The following is an 11,401-nucleotide window of genomic DNA, read 5'->3' as shown; positions in this document are numbered from 1 at the left end:
TTTTTACAATTATTATGCGTGCAATTTGTATGAGCTATTAGTAACAGACTGACTTTTCACATTTTAGTGAACGGCGCAAAAAAAAAAAGTAATCTATATGTTATATATATATATGATTACACTATTTTCTGTTGTGAAATATTACGTATATCATAGATAGAGATAATAATAATAATAATAATTAAGAAGGTTACAGACGCCACACGGCTGACTTCTCACACTAAATGGGACTTTTATTTTGCCGGAAGCTCAGATGTCTCGGAACGTCAAGGATAGTTCGTCGCTTGTTGTCGCTGTGTCCATGGAAAGTTTGTGGGGGGTTTTTTTCCTTCTTGAAAGTTTACGCAGGGCTGTTGTTGCGCGCATCCAACATGACAGAGAAAGTAACGGACATCACGGCTGGCAGGCAAGTCATGTTTAATATCTGTCACAGCTCTCTCTGGCAGCATGTAAATGTGTTTTAACAGGATTCAACTAAAGGTTAACTGTGAGTGACAAATAATCCCGACTCTTTCGGGGCTAACGTTTGTTGGTCCGCGCAGATAACGCAGAACGTGAGAGTTTGAGTCGGCGGGGGGGGGGTTGCTCTCCAGCAGTTATGACACCGCAGTAATTATTATGAAAGTTGGGCTTGTGCATTCATAGTTTCGTGTAACTCATGTATTGAGTGTTGAGGTTATGCTCTGCTGCCTTCCCTCGCAAAGTTATAATGAACTTGACTCTGGCACGCGAGTGGCAGAAGTAATCCTTAAAGGGATCACGCAGCTTTACAGCGCGCGTCTGGCTCGGTCCGAGCGATACGTGAATTACGTACGATTTCTTAGAATTTGCGTCATTTCGAATGGGCGATTAAGAATTATTTATTTATAGAATAAAAAAAATAATAAACCGCACGTGCTCATGCGTTCACGCCCGCTCAGAAGCTTCTTAATGGCCGGTGATTAAGCCGTATTTTTTTTTGTTGCACACCATATGCATTATTATTATTATTATTATTTATAATAATTATGTAAAGCGAGCTCATTTGCATACTCATGCGAAATAGACTCGTGAACGTGTTTGCATGACTTTTTAGGCGACTGGAAACGCTGCTTTTACTCAAGTTTATGATATTTTTAAATAACAATAATAATATGACAAGCTTATTTGCATACACATGAAATGGGCTCGTGCACGTTTATGCAAATAGGTTTGTCAAATATGCTTTTCATTGTCTGTATCGGGCTACTGCTTTTATTTCAGTTTTTGATGCATTTTATTATTATTGTTGTTAATGATGATAATAATAATAATAATATGAGATGCACTCAATTGCATGCACATGTGAAATGGGCTCGTGAACATGTGTATGCAAATGAGTTCACACCCGATATGATTTCATCATCTGGGCCTCTGGATCAGTTTGTGATGTTTATGTCTTTAATGCTGAAATACAAATCGTAAATTGTGAAGGACTTAGGTAGCATCTACTGAGTGTAAACTCTTCTTAGTTTATGTCGTTTGACTTGTGTAAATTATATATGTATATGTGTTTGTGTGTGTGTGTGCACGCAATATTGAACGTTCATTATATATTAACAAGGTCAGTATGAACTATCACTTCTATTAACTGTACAGTCAAGAAAACAATGCAAACAATCTCATATGAATAGTATTTATCACGCATGACCAGACAATCCACGCCTAAATAAACAAATGAATCTCACATAGCCAAACCTTTACCTGTGACTAAACGGCATAAGTCTGGTCCATATCGCAGCTTATTCTGCAAACGCCTACTTAGACTGGAAGTGCTTATATAATGACCCACCACATTTTGTTTAGATGCAGGTTCATATGAGATATTAATAGATTAGATTATACCCCAATAATCAAAACAAAACAAACTTTGGCAAATACATTGATTAGTTGTACCTTATAAACCTGACAACAAATCCAGTGTGTTGTTACTACCGGAAGGTGTGTAAAATAGGCAGAGAAAGTGCGACCGAGGAGACTAATTCTGATGCAAAATTCATTAGCTGATTATTTTGTACTTTTTTAATATTTAGTACACTTTATTTGGCATGATCCGGGTCCAGAGTTAACTTTTTACCACACCTGGCCTGGAAATTGAAAAAAAGAGAATTGAACTGAAACTTGCAGAAAATATTTGTAACAGACCAAAAAAAATGTAGTTTGCATATATCAGTGTCCCTTTAACAATTGTGTCAAGCAGCAGAAACATAAAAAATAAACCATGCACTGTTGTATTTTCTAATGGTTGTTGTTTAAAATGATGCTCTCATTTGGACTTTGGCGAGTGTTAAGTTTGGATGCTGTGTTAGGGCTGCACGATTAATCGAATGCGATTGTCATGCGCATTTTGATAGTAATGCCGGTTCTGTAATCAGCAGGAAATCATCATCACGTGCTTTCAGATGGAGCAGAATTTACTACACAGAATGTAGTACACATTACTACAAGTTACGCAAAATTTTTAAAAATGTTTAATTTTTTTATAGACGATTTTATTGCGCGATTCTGAAATCGTTGGCGATAATGACAGCTGTTTGCATAGCTTCTCAGTGAACTACAGCTCTGTGAAGTAAATGCTGCTCCATCTGAAAGCATGTGAAAATACCACATTTAATAACATATTTTTACTCCAAACTCACTTCATAACGTCAGTCGAGTGTTTGAAATAAATCCTTCTGTGAGATGATGTGGCTTCTTACACAGAATAAGGCACGCAACATATTTCATAGTATTTAAGCAGTGATAAAGGCATCACATTATAAATATACTTTATTTTAATGAAAATTATAATAATAAGAACTCAGATAAACCATATATTGTCGTAGTCGTGTGTTTATTAGTCACGTTGAATCAATGAAAGCAGTTAAATCTTCTGTTTATTCAGCTGCGGCGATAGACATTTTCTGGGTTTCTTCTGCGAGGCGTATTTGGAGTTTCAGAGTGAGAGCGCCCTCTGGCCTTCGGATGGAGATTTACTGCTGATCACAGAACCGTGCTTCACTGAAAGATACGCATGACAATCGCAGCTTCTGTCGAATCGCGATCTCGATTCCATTTCGATTTATCTTGCAGCCCTACCCTGTGTGATATTTATAACATGCATCAGTACAGTTTCAGTTTTTTGTGTCTCTAGACGTTGGGTGTATACGAACTTAACCTTCTTAGATCTTTCGAATGTACAGCCGAGTACAGAGAAGTGCTGATGCCACATGCTCACATATAGAACAGGGGATTCCGTTGCATCATGCGTTCATCTCAGGCTCTAAGAATCCCCTCGTTCCCACACTCGCTGGCCCCTCAACTCCCACCCATAGGGGGACCGTGTGTCGCGATGTAACTGTGTGATACGGTCGAAGGAGCGTTAAATGCTCAGAGTAGCGCGTATCTTTTGTGTGTGTGTGTGTACATGCACTTCCTTTTGATCATCCTCCTCGGGCTGTGCAGCCTCATAAAAGAGCACAAAGCCTCAGTTTCTGCACTTTTCTGCCCTCTTGTTTGGTGTTTTGTGCATGCTGGTGTCAGGGAGAGAAAGAACGGCTGTTGAATGGGCTTGTGCCAGCAGGAGAGAAAATGACAAGGTAGCTTTGTATCATGTTTGCGGTCGAGTCAAGAATGCTGTCATTGTGTGTTTGGAGACACTGAAAGTTTGTCTAGCAGATGCACAGACATCGTTGAGTGCCAGTGAGGTGTTGTAATGTGTTTTTGCTCATTTGAAGGCACACTTTGCAATGCCTCCCACTAAGTGCGTATAATAAGTGCTCTGTGCTAAAGCAAGCATCACTAGTGCTGTTGCTCACATTTAGAATTAGGGCTGTGTTCAAAGTATATGGTAGTTTGTGCTACGGACCTCGAATCAGTTCTAAACATCAGAATTACGATTTTCACACAGAGGATGAAGAACCTACATGGAAGACATATTTTATTATTTATGGACCAGGGGCCGGATTTATGAAAATAATCTCAGACCAGTGAGGCCTACGATCAATCAGCTCCTGAAAGAAATGCAAAACCTGTGCTAATTAAAAGATTGAATCCAATATTTGGTAATATTATAGCATAATGAAACATTTGTAAGCAGTTTTTTCTTGGTCAGTGATTTTTAACCAGGAACAGTAACAATGTGGCGGAAAAGAGAAAAGAAAAGAAAAGAAAATCACTTTTTGCGGGGTTGAAGTAGTTATAGCAAAGTCAGTCATTTTTAGTCCAATCCCCCCTGGGTCAAAATTACCAGAGATTAACGTATTTCTTGAAATAAATTCTAATTAGAAATCGTAAGAATGATTCAAGGAAAATTCTTTCATAAAAATGCATCATTTTGAGCAAAAAGGTGAGAAAATCACATTTATATCAAAAACTACATCTGGGTAATATTCAGTACGATTATCAAAGCATAAATCCAGTTAATCGCTTCTATCAACATCTCCAAAGCTTGCACAGACATGTGATGTGACATGTGGCCAAGTATGGTGACCCATACTAGGAATTAATGCTCTGCATTTAACCCATCCAAAGTGCACACACACAGCAGTGAACACACACACACCGTGAACACACACCCGGAGCAGTGGGCAGCCATTTATGCTGCGGCGCCCGGGGAGCAGTTGGGGGTTCGGTGTTTTCATTTATATACTGCCATTGCCGATGATCGCATTATTTTTCATATGCATCTGTTTACATAAGAGATTGTTCGTTTCTCCGTCCTGTACACATGTGTTTTTGTTCGGGAGGTACTCGTATCTGCGAGTAGAAGGAAGCAACTTAAAACATTCTGCAAGGGATGGCTGGGATCATTCATAATTAACTCTTAGCCTTATACAAGGCGTTCAAATCATTTAAAGTGGTGCCAACAATCTTACCACACACTTTAACAATACCCTGCAATCTGTTTCTGTTTTTAACGTTTAGTGACCCATACCAACACACAAATGAGAGAGTAATGACAGATTCAATACAAGAGTAAAACATCTTCATGAAAGTACTGTCCACCTTAAAATTGCAAAGCTTCCGCAGGTAGAACATACGCTGGTGGGCTTTCTTACACACAGCATCCACATGAGCCTCAAAGGTCAACTTTTCATCTATTACAGTACCAAGGTATTTAAATTGATGTACAACCTCAACAACATGATCATTAATGACCACAGGAGAGATGACTGTAGGATTCTTCCTAAAATCTATAATCATCTCTTTAGTTAAGTACATTAATGTCCAGAAAGGACAATTTACACCAATCAATAAAATCTGCCAGTACAGGACCATGATCAAGATCTTCACTATTTAAAAGGGAAACAATCACTGAATCATCCGCAAACTTGATGATATGATGCCTCTCTAGTTGCGTTTGACACTCGTTAGTACAAAGTACAAATAAAAGAGGTTTGTGTCAATATAATATCTATCTGCCAATTGTTCTGCACAATTTTTAATAATACGACCTCCAGTACCATCAGGGCCTGGACTTGTCTTTTCTTTAACACCTCGGAAAAGTTTCAAGACTGTATCCCTATCAACATTTACGCTATTTTGCTCGAAGGAAGCAGTTTTGATGAAAATTCTGAAAAAAATGAATGAAGAACACTTCAAAAATTTTCAAAATCAAAATTTTGCACTGCCTGTAATAATCATAATAAACGTGCACATCGTATTTTCGTTGGACGTTATCTTAGTGGGATAACGTATGGTGATTTTTAAGAACATTGGTTTTTTTGGGGTTTTTTTCAGGAATTAAAATTCTTCAAGTTTGGTCTTTAGAATCGTAGGAAAAAAGATAAGAATTTTTTATTCAAAAGTTAGAAAAGGAGCAAAAATAGTTTTTTTTAAAAGCTATTTTATGGGCTTTTTATGCCTTTTATTGAGATAGGACAGTAGAGAGACGACAGGAAAGCACTGGGAGGAGAGAGGGGAGCGGGATCAGCAAAGGACCTCGAGACAGGAATCGAACTCGGATCACCTTGAGCGCAGTAGCGCTGTATGTCGACGTACTAACCACGAGGCTTGGCGCCGACATTTTTCCCAAACGTCACCAAAACGTGACGTGTTAACTCTGCTGATCACAGATTGGCCGGAGAGAATCGTCACTACCTGCGTCACTGAACTTGCGACACAAACACAAAAGAACCGCTAGATTTAAATCAGCACAGCCAGCGAAGGATCGAACGCAACTGTTTTGAACGAGCGCACCTTTTTTAACAACCAAAAAGTGGCTCTTCCCCCTGTTGAGGAAGTACAGACGTTCCTCTCGTTGATAGCAGAGGAGCGGATCCAGCGAGAGCTTGATGGGGCGACGCGGAATGAAAAAGTTTTTTAGGAGTCGCGGCAGTAGAGGCGGCACAACTATAACGACATGTGAATAATCCTGCCCACTCTAAAGCAGTACTGAACTGCAGTGGAAACGCAAACCGAGCCGTGCCGTACCGAGCCGAGTCGTACCACGCAGTGGAAAAGCGCCAATAGAGACTTTGGGCTGTTTTGATTTGGGCCAGAAAGCAACCACCCAGAAAACCCTAGTAACCACCTACAAACACCCTAGCATTGTGACTGAGATTTTTGCACGGGCAAAAGTCACTTGAATTTCACTTGAGGACGTGCAAAAGGAACGATCATAACTGACAATGGAAGTTGACAAGCTTTACTCTGTACTTTGATAATTTGATTTTTCCGCATTTTAATATGCCTCTGGCCATAGTGCTTTTTAGATGGATGTCGAGGGGCGGAGTCACACAGACCAAAACAAAAACAGACATTCCGACACGGAATACACGTTTCAAAGTAGAATAACTGGCTGTAGCATTGTTTTCCAGAGAAACAAGTATGTTAAATTAGCATATTTCCTAAATATCTTGAAATGTATTATGATATTTTTATGCTTTAGCTACTACAGACAAATTACTTACAGCTTCTTTAACACTGGCTTTCATTCCTAGTGATCCATTTTACAGTCAGGTTTGTTGGTCTGGCCAAGGTAGACCTTTAACACTGGACTTGTTTGCACATCTTTGAGGTGTGCCTCGCTGTTTTTCAGCGTCTTACGCCATTAATGGCTTTTTAAAGAGTTAAAAGTAGGTAACTTGGAAAAACGTGTCTCACTTTGTTTCATTCATCTATTTTCATTTACAGTAATGTGACTGTGGTTGATAAATTTGGCAAGGTTAGTTGCGCGCGCACTTCCAAAAAAAATGGTGGACCTACAAACATAAATTGCTCCAATGGTGAGATTAGGAAGGGATATACTTTATAATAAAATTACCTAAAAATCAGGGGGCGTTATTAATTGTGTAAATGATTTATTGTAATAATTAATTGCACAAAATGACTGGAAGCCCAATTTTAAATGTAAAGATGTGGTCTTGTCCTTCAGTGATTTTGTACTGTGATATCGAGTTTTCATTTACAGTAATGTGACTGTGGTTGATAAATTTGGCAAGGTTAGTTGCGCGCGCACTTCCAAAAAAAATGGTGGACCTACAAACATAAATTGCTCCAATGGTGAGATTAGGAAGGGATATACTTTATAATAAAATTACCTAAAAATCAGGGGGGCGTTATTAATTGTGTAAATGATTTATTGTAATAATTAATTGCACAAAATGACTGGAAGCCCAATTTTAAATGTAAAGATGTGGTCTTGTCCTTCAGTGATTTTGTACTGTGATATCGACCCCACCTCAACGACTTATTTAAGTTTTGCTTTAACTACCAGACCTGTCACGCCTAAAACCTTGAAGTCAAAGTTCATATCTGCGTGTGAATAGTATGTGTGTGTGTATAAGAAAGTGGTCACTAAGGCAGGGCAGGATTTCCTGTCTCTGTGAATAAGCCCACTGCCTGTCTGCTTCCCGCACTCTTTATTTTTGTGTCTCGTTATAAAGTTCTCATGCTTGTGTGAAGTGTTCGTTCCGTGTTTTTTGCACGCTCTTGTCGAGTCATGAGGAGGAAGCAGACATGAGGTTTGCATTTTCTCTGATTCAGCTAAATTACGTGTATGAAATCAGTTTCTGAGACTCTGAGGTATCATCTGGGCACTGCTTTTATTATCACGACCCTACAGTACAGGGAACTCACTGTGTGTGTCGAGCTTCCAAAGACCCCAGCTGGGGAATTAGAGGTTGCAGATGTAATGGACTTAAAGTCGAATTGGAATACAAAGCACGGAAATTACACCAGTGCACTAAGCTGAAGGAGTGTTTAGCTTGAATGATGATTCTAAATGGTGTGTGTGTGTGGGTGTGTGCTTGAGACTGTTAATGTTAATAGAGCAGTGGATTTGCAGTGGTTTCTTTTGTCCGTGATATCTGTTAAACGTACACAAATATATTAGCTCAGATTTATGTTTGATATTAATGGTTTGAATTTATTTATTTTTTTGGCATGATGATGAAAACATTTCTGATTTTTTATTTTAAAAAGGAGGAAGAGCAGAAAGAAATTGTGTGAATTTTAATTTTTTTTAATTTTTTAGTAGTGATTAAAAATTAATTTTTCATCGGAAATTTCAAAACCGTGTTAATCTCTTTCACATTATAAGTGTAAAGTTACAAGTCTTCATTTAATTCATGTTTTTTCATAAACTCAAACTACTTTAATAATCCCTATAATATGTGTGCGTACATGTAGCCTATATAATTGTTTATAAAACATACTAGCAGATACTTTTGGTGATATGAAAAGTGGTAGTTATTGCATTATTAGATTTATCAACATTATTAGATTTGCCTATCAACACAATAACAGCTACATACAGTAGCAACGACTAAAAACAATCAGGGCACCTTAACAACCACATAGCAATGGCGTGGCAACCAACCACAGCAGCCAATCACAGTGATGACTCAGAAGTGTTAGAGACTTAGTTATTTGCAATGTTTTTAATGCTGTTTTTAAATCATATTTTGTATATCATGAAGATGCATTTGTACTGGTGCCAGACTTACTGACCGTTCATACAGAACACGTTTTTAAAATTCCGCTGCACTGCTTTTCCATTGTTTTCTATGTAAACATACGCTACACGGACCTATTTGACCATTGCACTCACATCTTGCACCATTTGCATTGTCTTTCGTATGATACAAAAAAGTGTATGTATATGATACACATGTAAAAGATACAATGTGTATTTAAATGCAAAACTGCATTTGGTGTGAACGGCCCGGCTCATTTGCTCTGAATAATGGTGATTTTTATTTTTTTTTGGTTTGCATCCGTCATGTTTCAAATACAAATGTAAAATAGCCAAATGAACTGTAATTTTCATATGAAAAATATTTAATTCAGTGAATTATCAAAAACATTGGCGTTACCACGTGATTATTTAATTTATAAAACAATTTGGTGTTCATTTATGTAAAAATAAATATATTATGGATTATGCTGTTGTAAAATAATGTAAAAGACTTACTTTTAAGCCCAGAAAGAGCATTACCAGGGTAGTAAAGGCTACAAAGTGAAAAGTATATGGAGAGAGGAAAAGATTAGTGCGTGAAGTGAATAAGCTAATGGCGTGAAACAGGAAATGGGTTTAAAGTATGAGAACAATGAAGTGGCTGCGTGAGTGGAGGTTTAAAGATTGGTGCAATAGAGCAGTGAGGATGAAAATAAAGCAGAATGATGGGCTATTGCAAGAACGGGAATTTAACATGCATGCACGTGAGGGATGAGGAAGGGAAAAAGAGACGGCCAGAGAGGAAGTGATGTTAGTCTGTTTGGAGGTTGCTGAGTCATTAGTGGGCCGGATGATCACTGATAGAATGAACACCCGGGGGCCAGTGCCGGGGGCGGGACCGCGTCACACGCCATCTGCGCTGAATAACAGCACGAGTGCACAAGGCGAGAGCACGCGCTCCGCGGGATGGCCCGTGCTGTAAACACCACGCATGTCATGCATTCTGCTGAAAACATCAGCTTATGACTTTCCAGGCTGGTTAGGTGCTAGTCTGGTGCTGGCTGACCAAGAAAGTCTTGCTTGGCTGATGAAATAGAACATTATTGCATGACTTGTGGAACACAAAAGTTTGTATTTGGTGAAAGAACACCAGGTTTGCAATGACAAGAGGGAATATAAATGATGCCAAAATCTTCCTAAGAAAACATTTTTTTCCACAAAAAAATATATTTGATTTTGATTTCCTGCCTCAAACAGAAATGATAGAAAAATGTCTTTGCAATAACAATAGGGTATATACATGATGCCAAAATCTTCCATTACACTTTCCTGCATCTTGCATTTTAAATGCAAAAATGCATTTTGTGTGAATTGCTCTTGAGTGATCTTGTCTTTTGGTTTGCGCACATAAAGTTCAAAAATTAAAGCAGAAAACAACCTGTAATTAATTAACTCGATGCATTACCAAAAAATTGCCTATGTGACATGTTAATTTAATATATAAAACCATTTAGGTTTGATTTCCATCAAAAATGACTGCTGTGATATATATAACTGTTGTAAAATGAATCGTACTGTGATTTAAGATGTTGGTCGTGATGCCAGAATTTGCGTTTTTTGAGCAAACCATTCCTTTAAGCAAGGAAACCTTGTGCACAAACCACCGCGCCAGCAACACGTCTTAAAGGGGTCATATGATGCTGCTAAAAAGAACATCTATTTTGTGTATTTGGTATAATGAAATGTGTTTATGCGATTTAAGGTAAAAAAAAAAACACATTATTTTCCACATACTGTACATTATTGTTTCTCCTCTATGCCCTGCCTTTCTGAAACGCGTCGATTTTTACAAAGCTCATCGGTCTGAAAAGCGAGGTGTGCTGTGATTGGCCAGCTACCCAGTGCGTTGTGATTGGCCAAATACCTCAAGCGTGTGACAGGCCGGAGCGATGATTCAAAAACAATAAAACCCATTATAAACGAGGCATTTGTTGCATCCAGTGGGGACATAATTACTGATTATAATGACTTATACTGTCTTTTTATGCGTTGCGTTGCATCGCGCCGCGTAAACATAAAACCATGTCTGCATTTGTGATCGGCGAAATTACGAACAACAAGCCCTACTCTACACTGCCCAAAAAAACTCGCTTTAAATATATAAAATATAAAAACTCTTTAAATATAAAAAAACGTACTTACAGTCTGTGAGTCAGAACAGCCGGCATTGTAGTCTACTCTACCAGGATCAGGAAACAGTCCTCCATAAAATGCGCTGCACACATCTGAATATTTGGGTTGAAGTGTTCTGGAACAGTATTGTAAATACAACTTAACCACTGATTTCTAGTCGTGTCCATTTTTGGAAGGCCAAACAAAGTAGTTTCGCTTTCACAACGAAACACAGCATCACACACGATGGCCTAGAGTGAGCAGAGGCCGGGGGCTAAAGTGAGGACGGCCGGAGGGCTAGAGTGAGCAGAGGCGGCGGATTCGACGAAG

The 11,401-nt window shown here is 38.5% G+C and overlaps 1 protein-coding gene across 1 annotated transcript in view; it reads left to right on the top strand.

Moving 5' to 3' along the window:
- Positions 1 to 311: 311 nt before the first annotated feature.
- LOC107594562 (SH2B adapter protein 3-like) overlaps positions 312 to 11,401 on the top strand; it is a 51,417-nt gene continuing 40,327 nt past the window's right edge. Inside the window, exon 1 of the mRNA XM_016284654.1 lies at positions 312 to 406. The gene's annotated coding sequence lies outside the window, so the exon portion shown is untranslated. The remainder of the gene's footprint in view (positions 407 to 11,401) is intronic.

The sequence above is a fragment of the Sinocyclocheilus grahami genome, unplaced genomic scaffold (genome assembly GCF_001515645.1).
Source record: "Sinocyclocheilus grahami isolate Dianchi unplaced genomic scaffold, SAMN03320097.WGS_v1.1 scaffold186.1, whole genome shotgun sequence".
In the NCBI taxonomy this organism is placed as follows: domain Eukaryota; kingdom Metazoa; phylum Chordata; class Actinopteri; order Cypriniformes; family Cyprinidae; genus Sinocyclocheilus; species Sinocyclocheilus grahami.
Note: the sequence above shows the minus strand (reverse complement) of the source record. Positions and strands in the feature narration are given on the sequence as shown.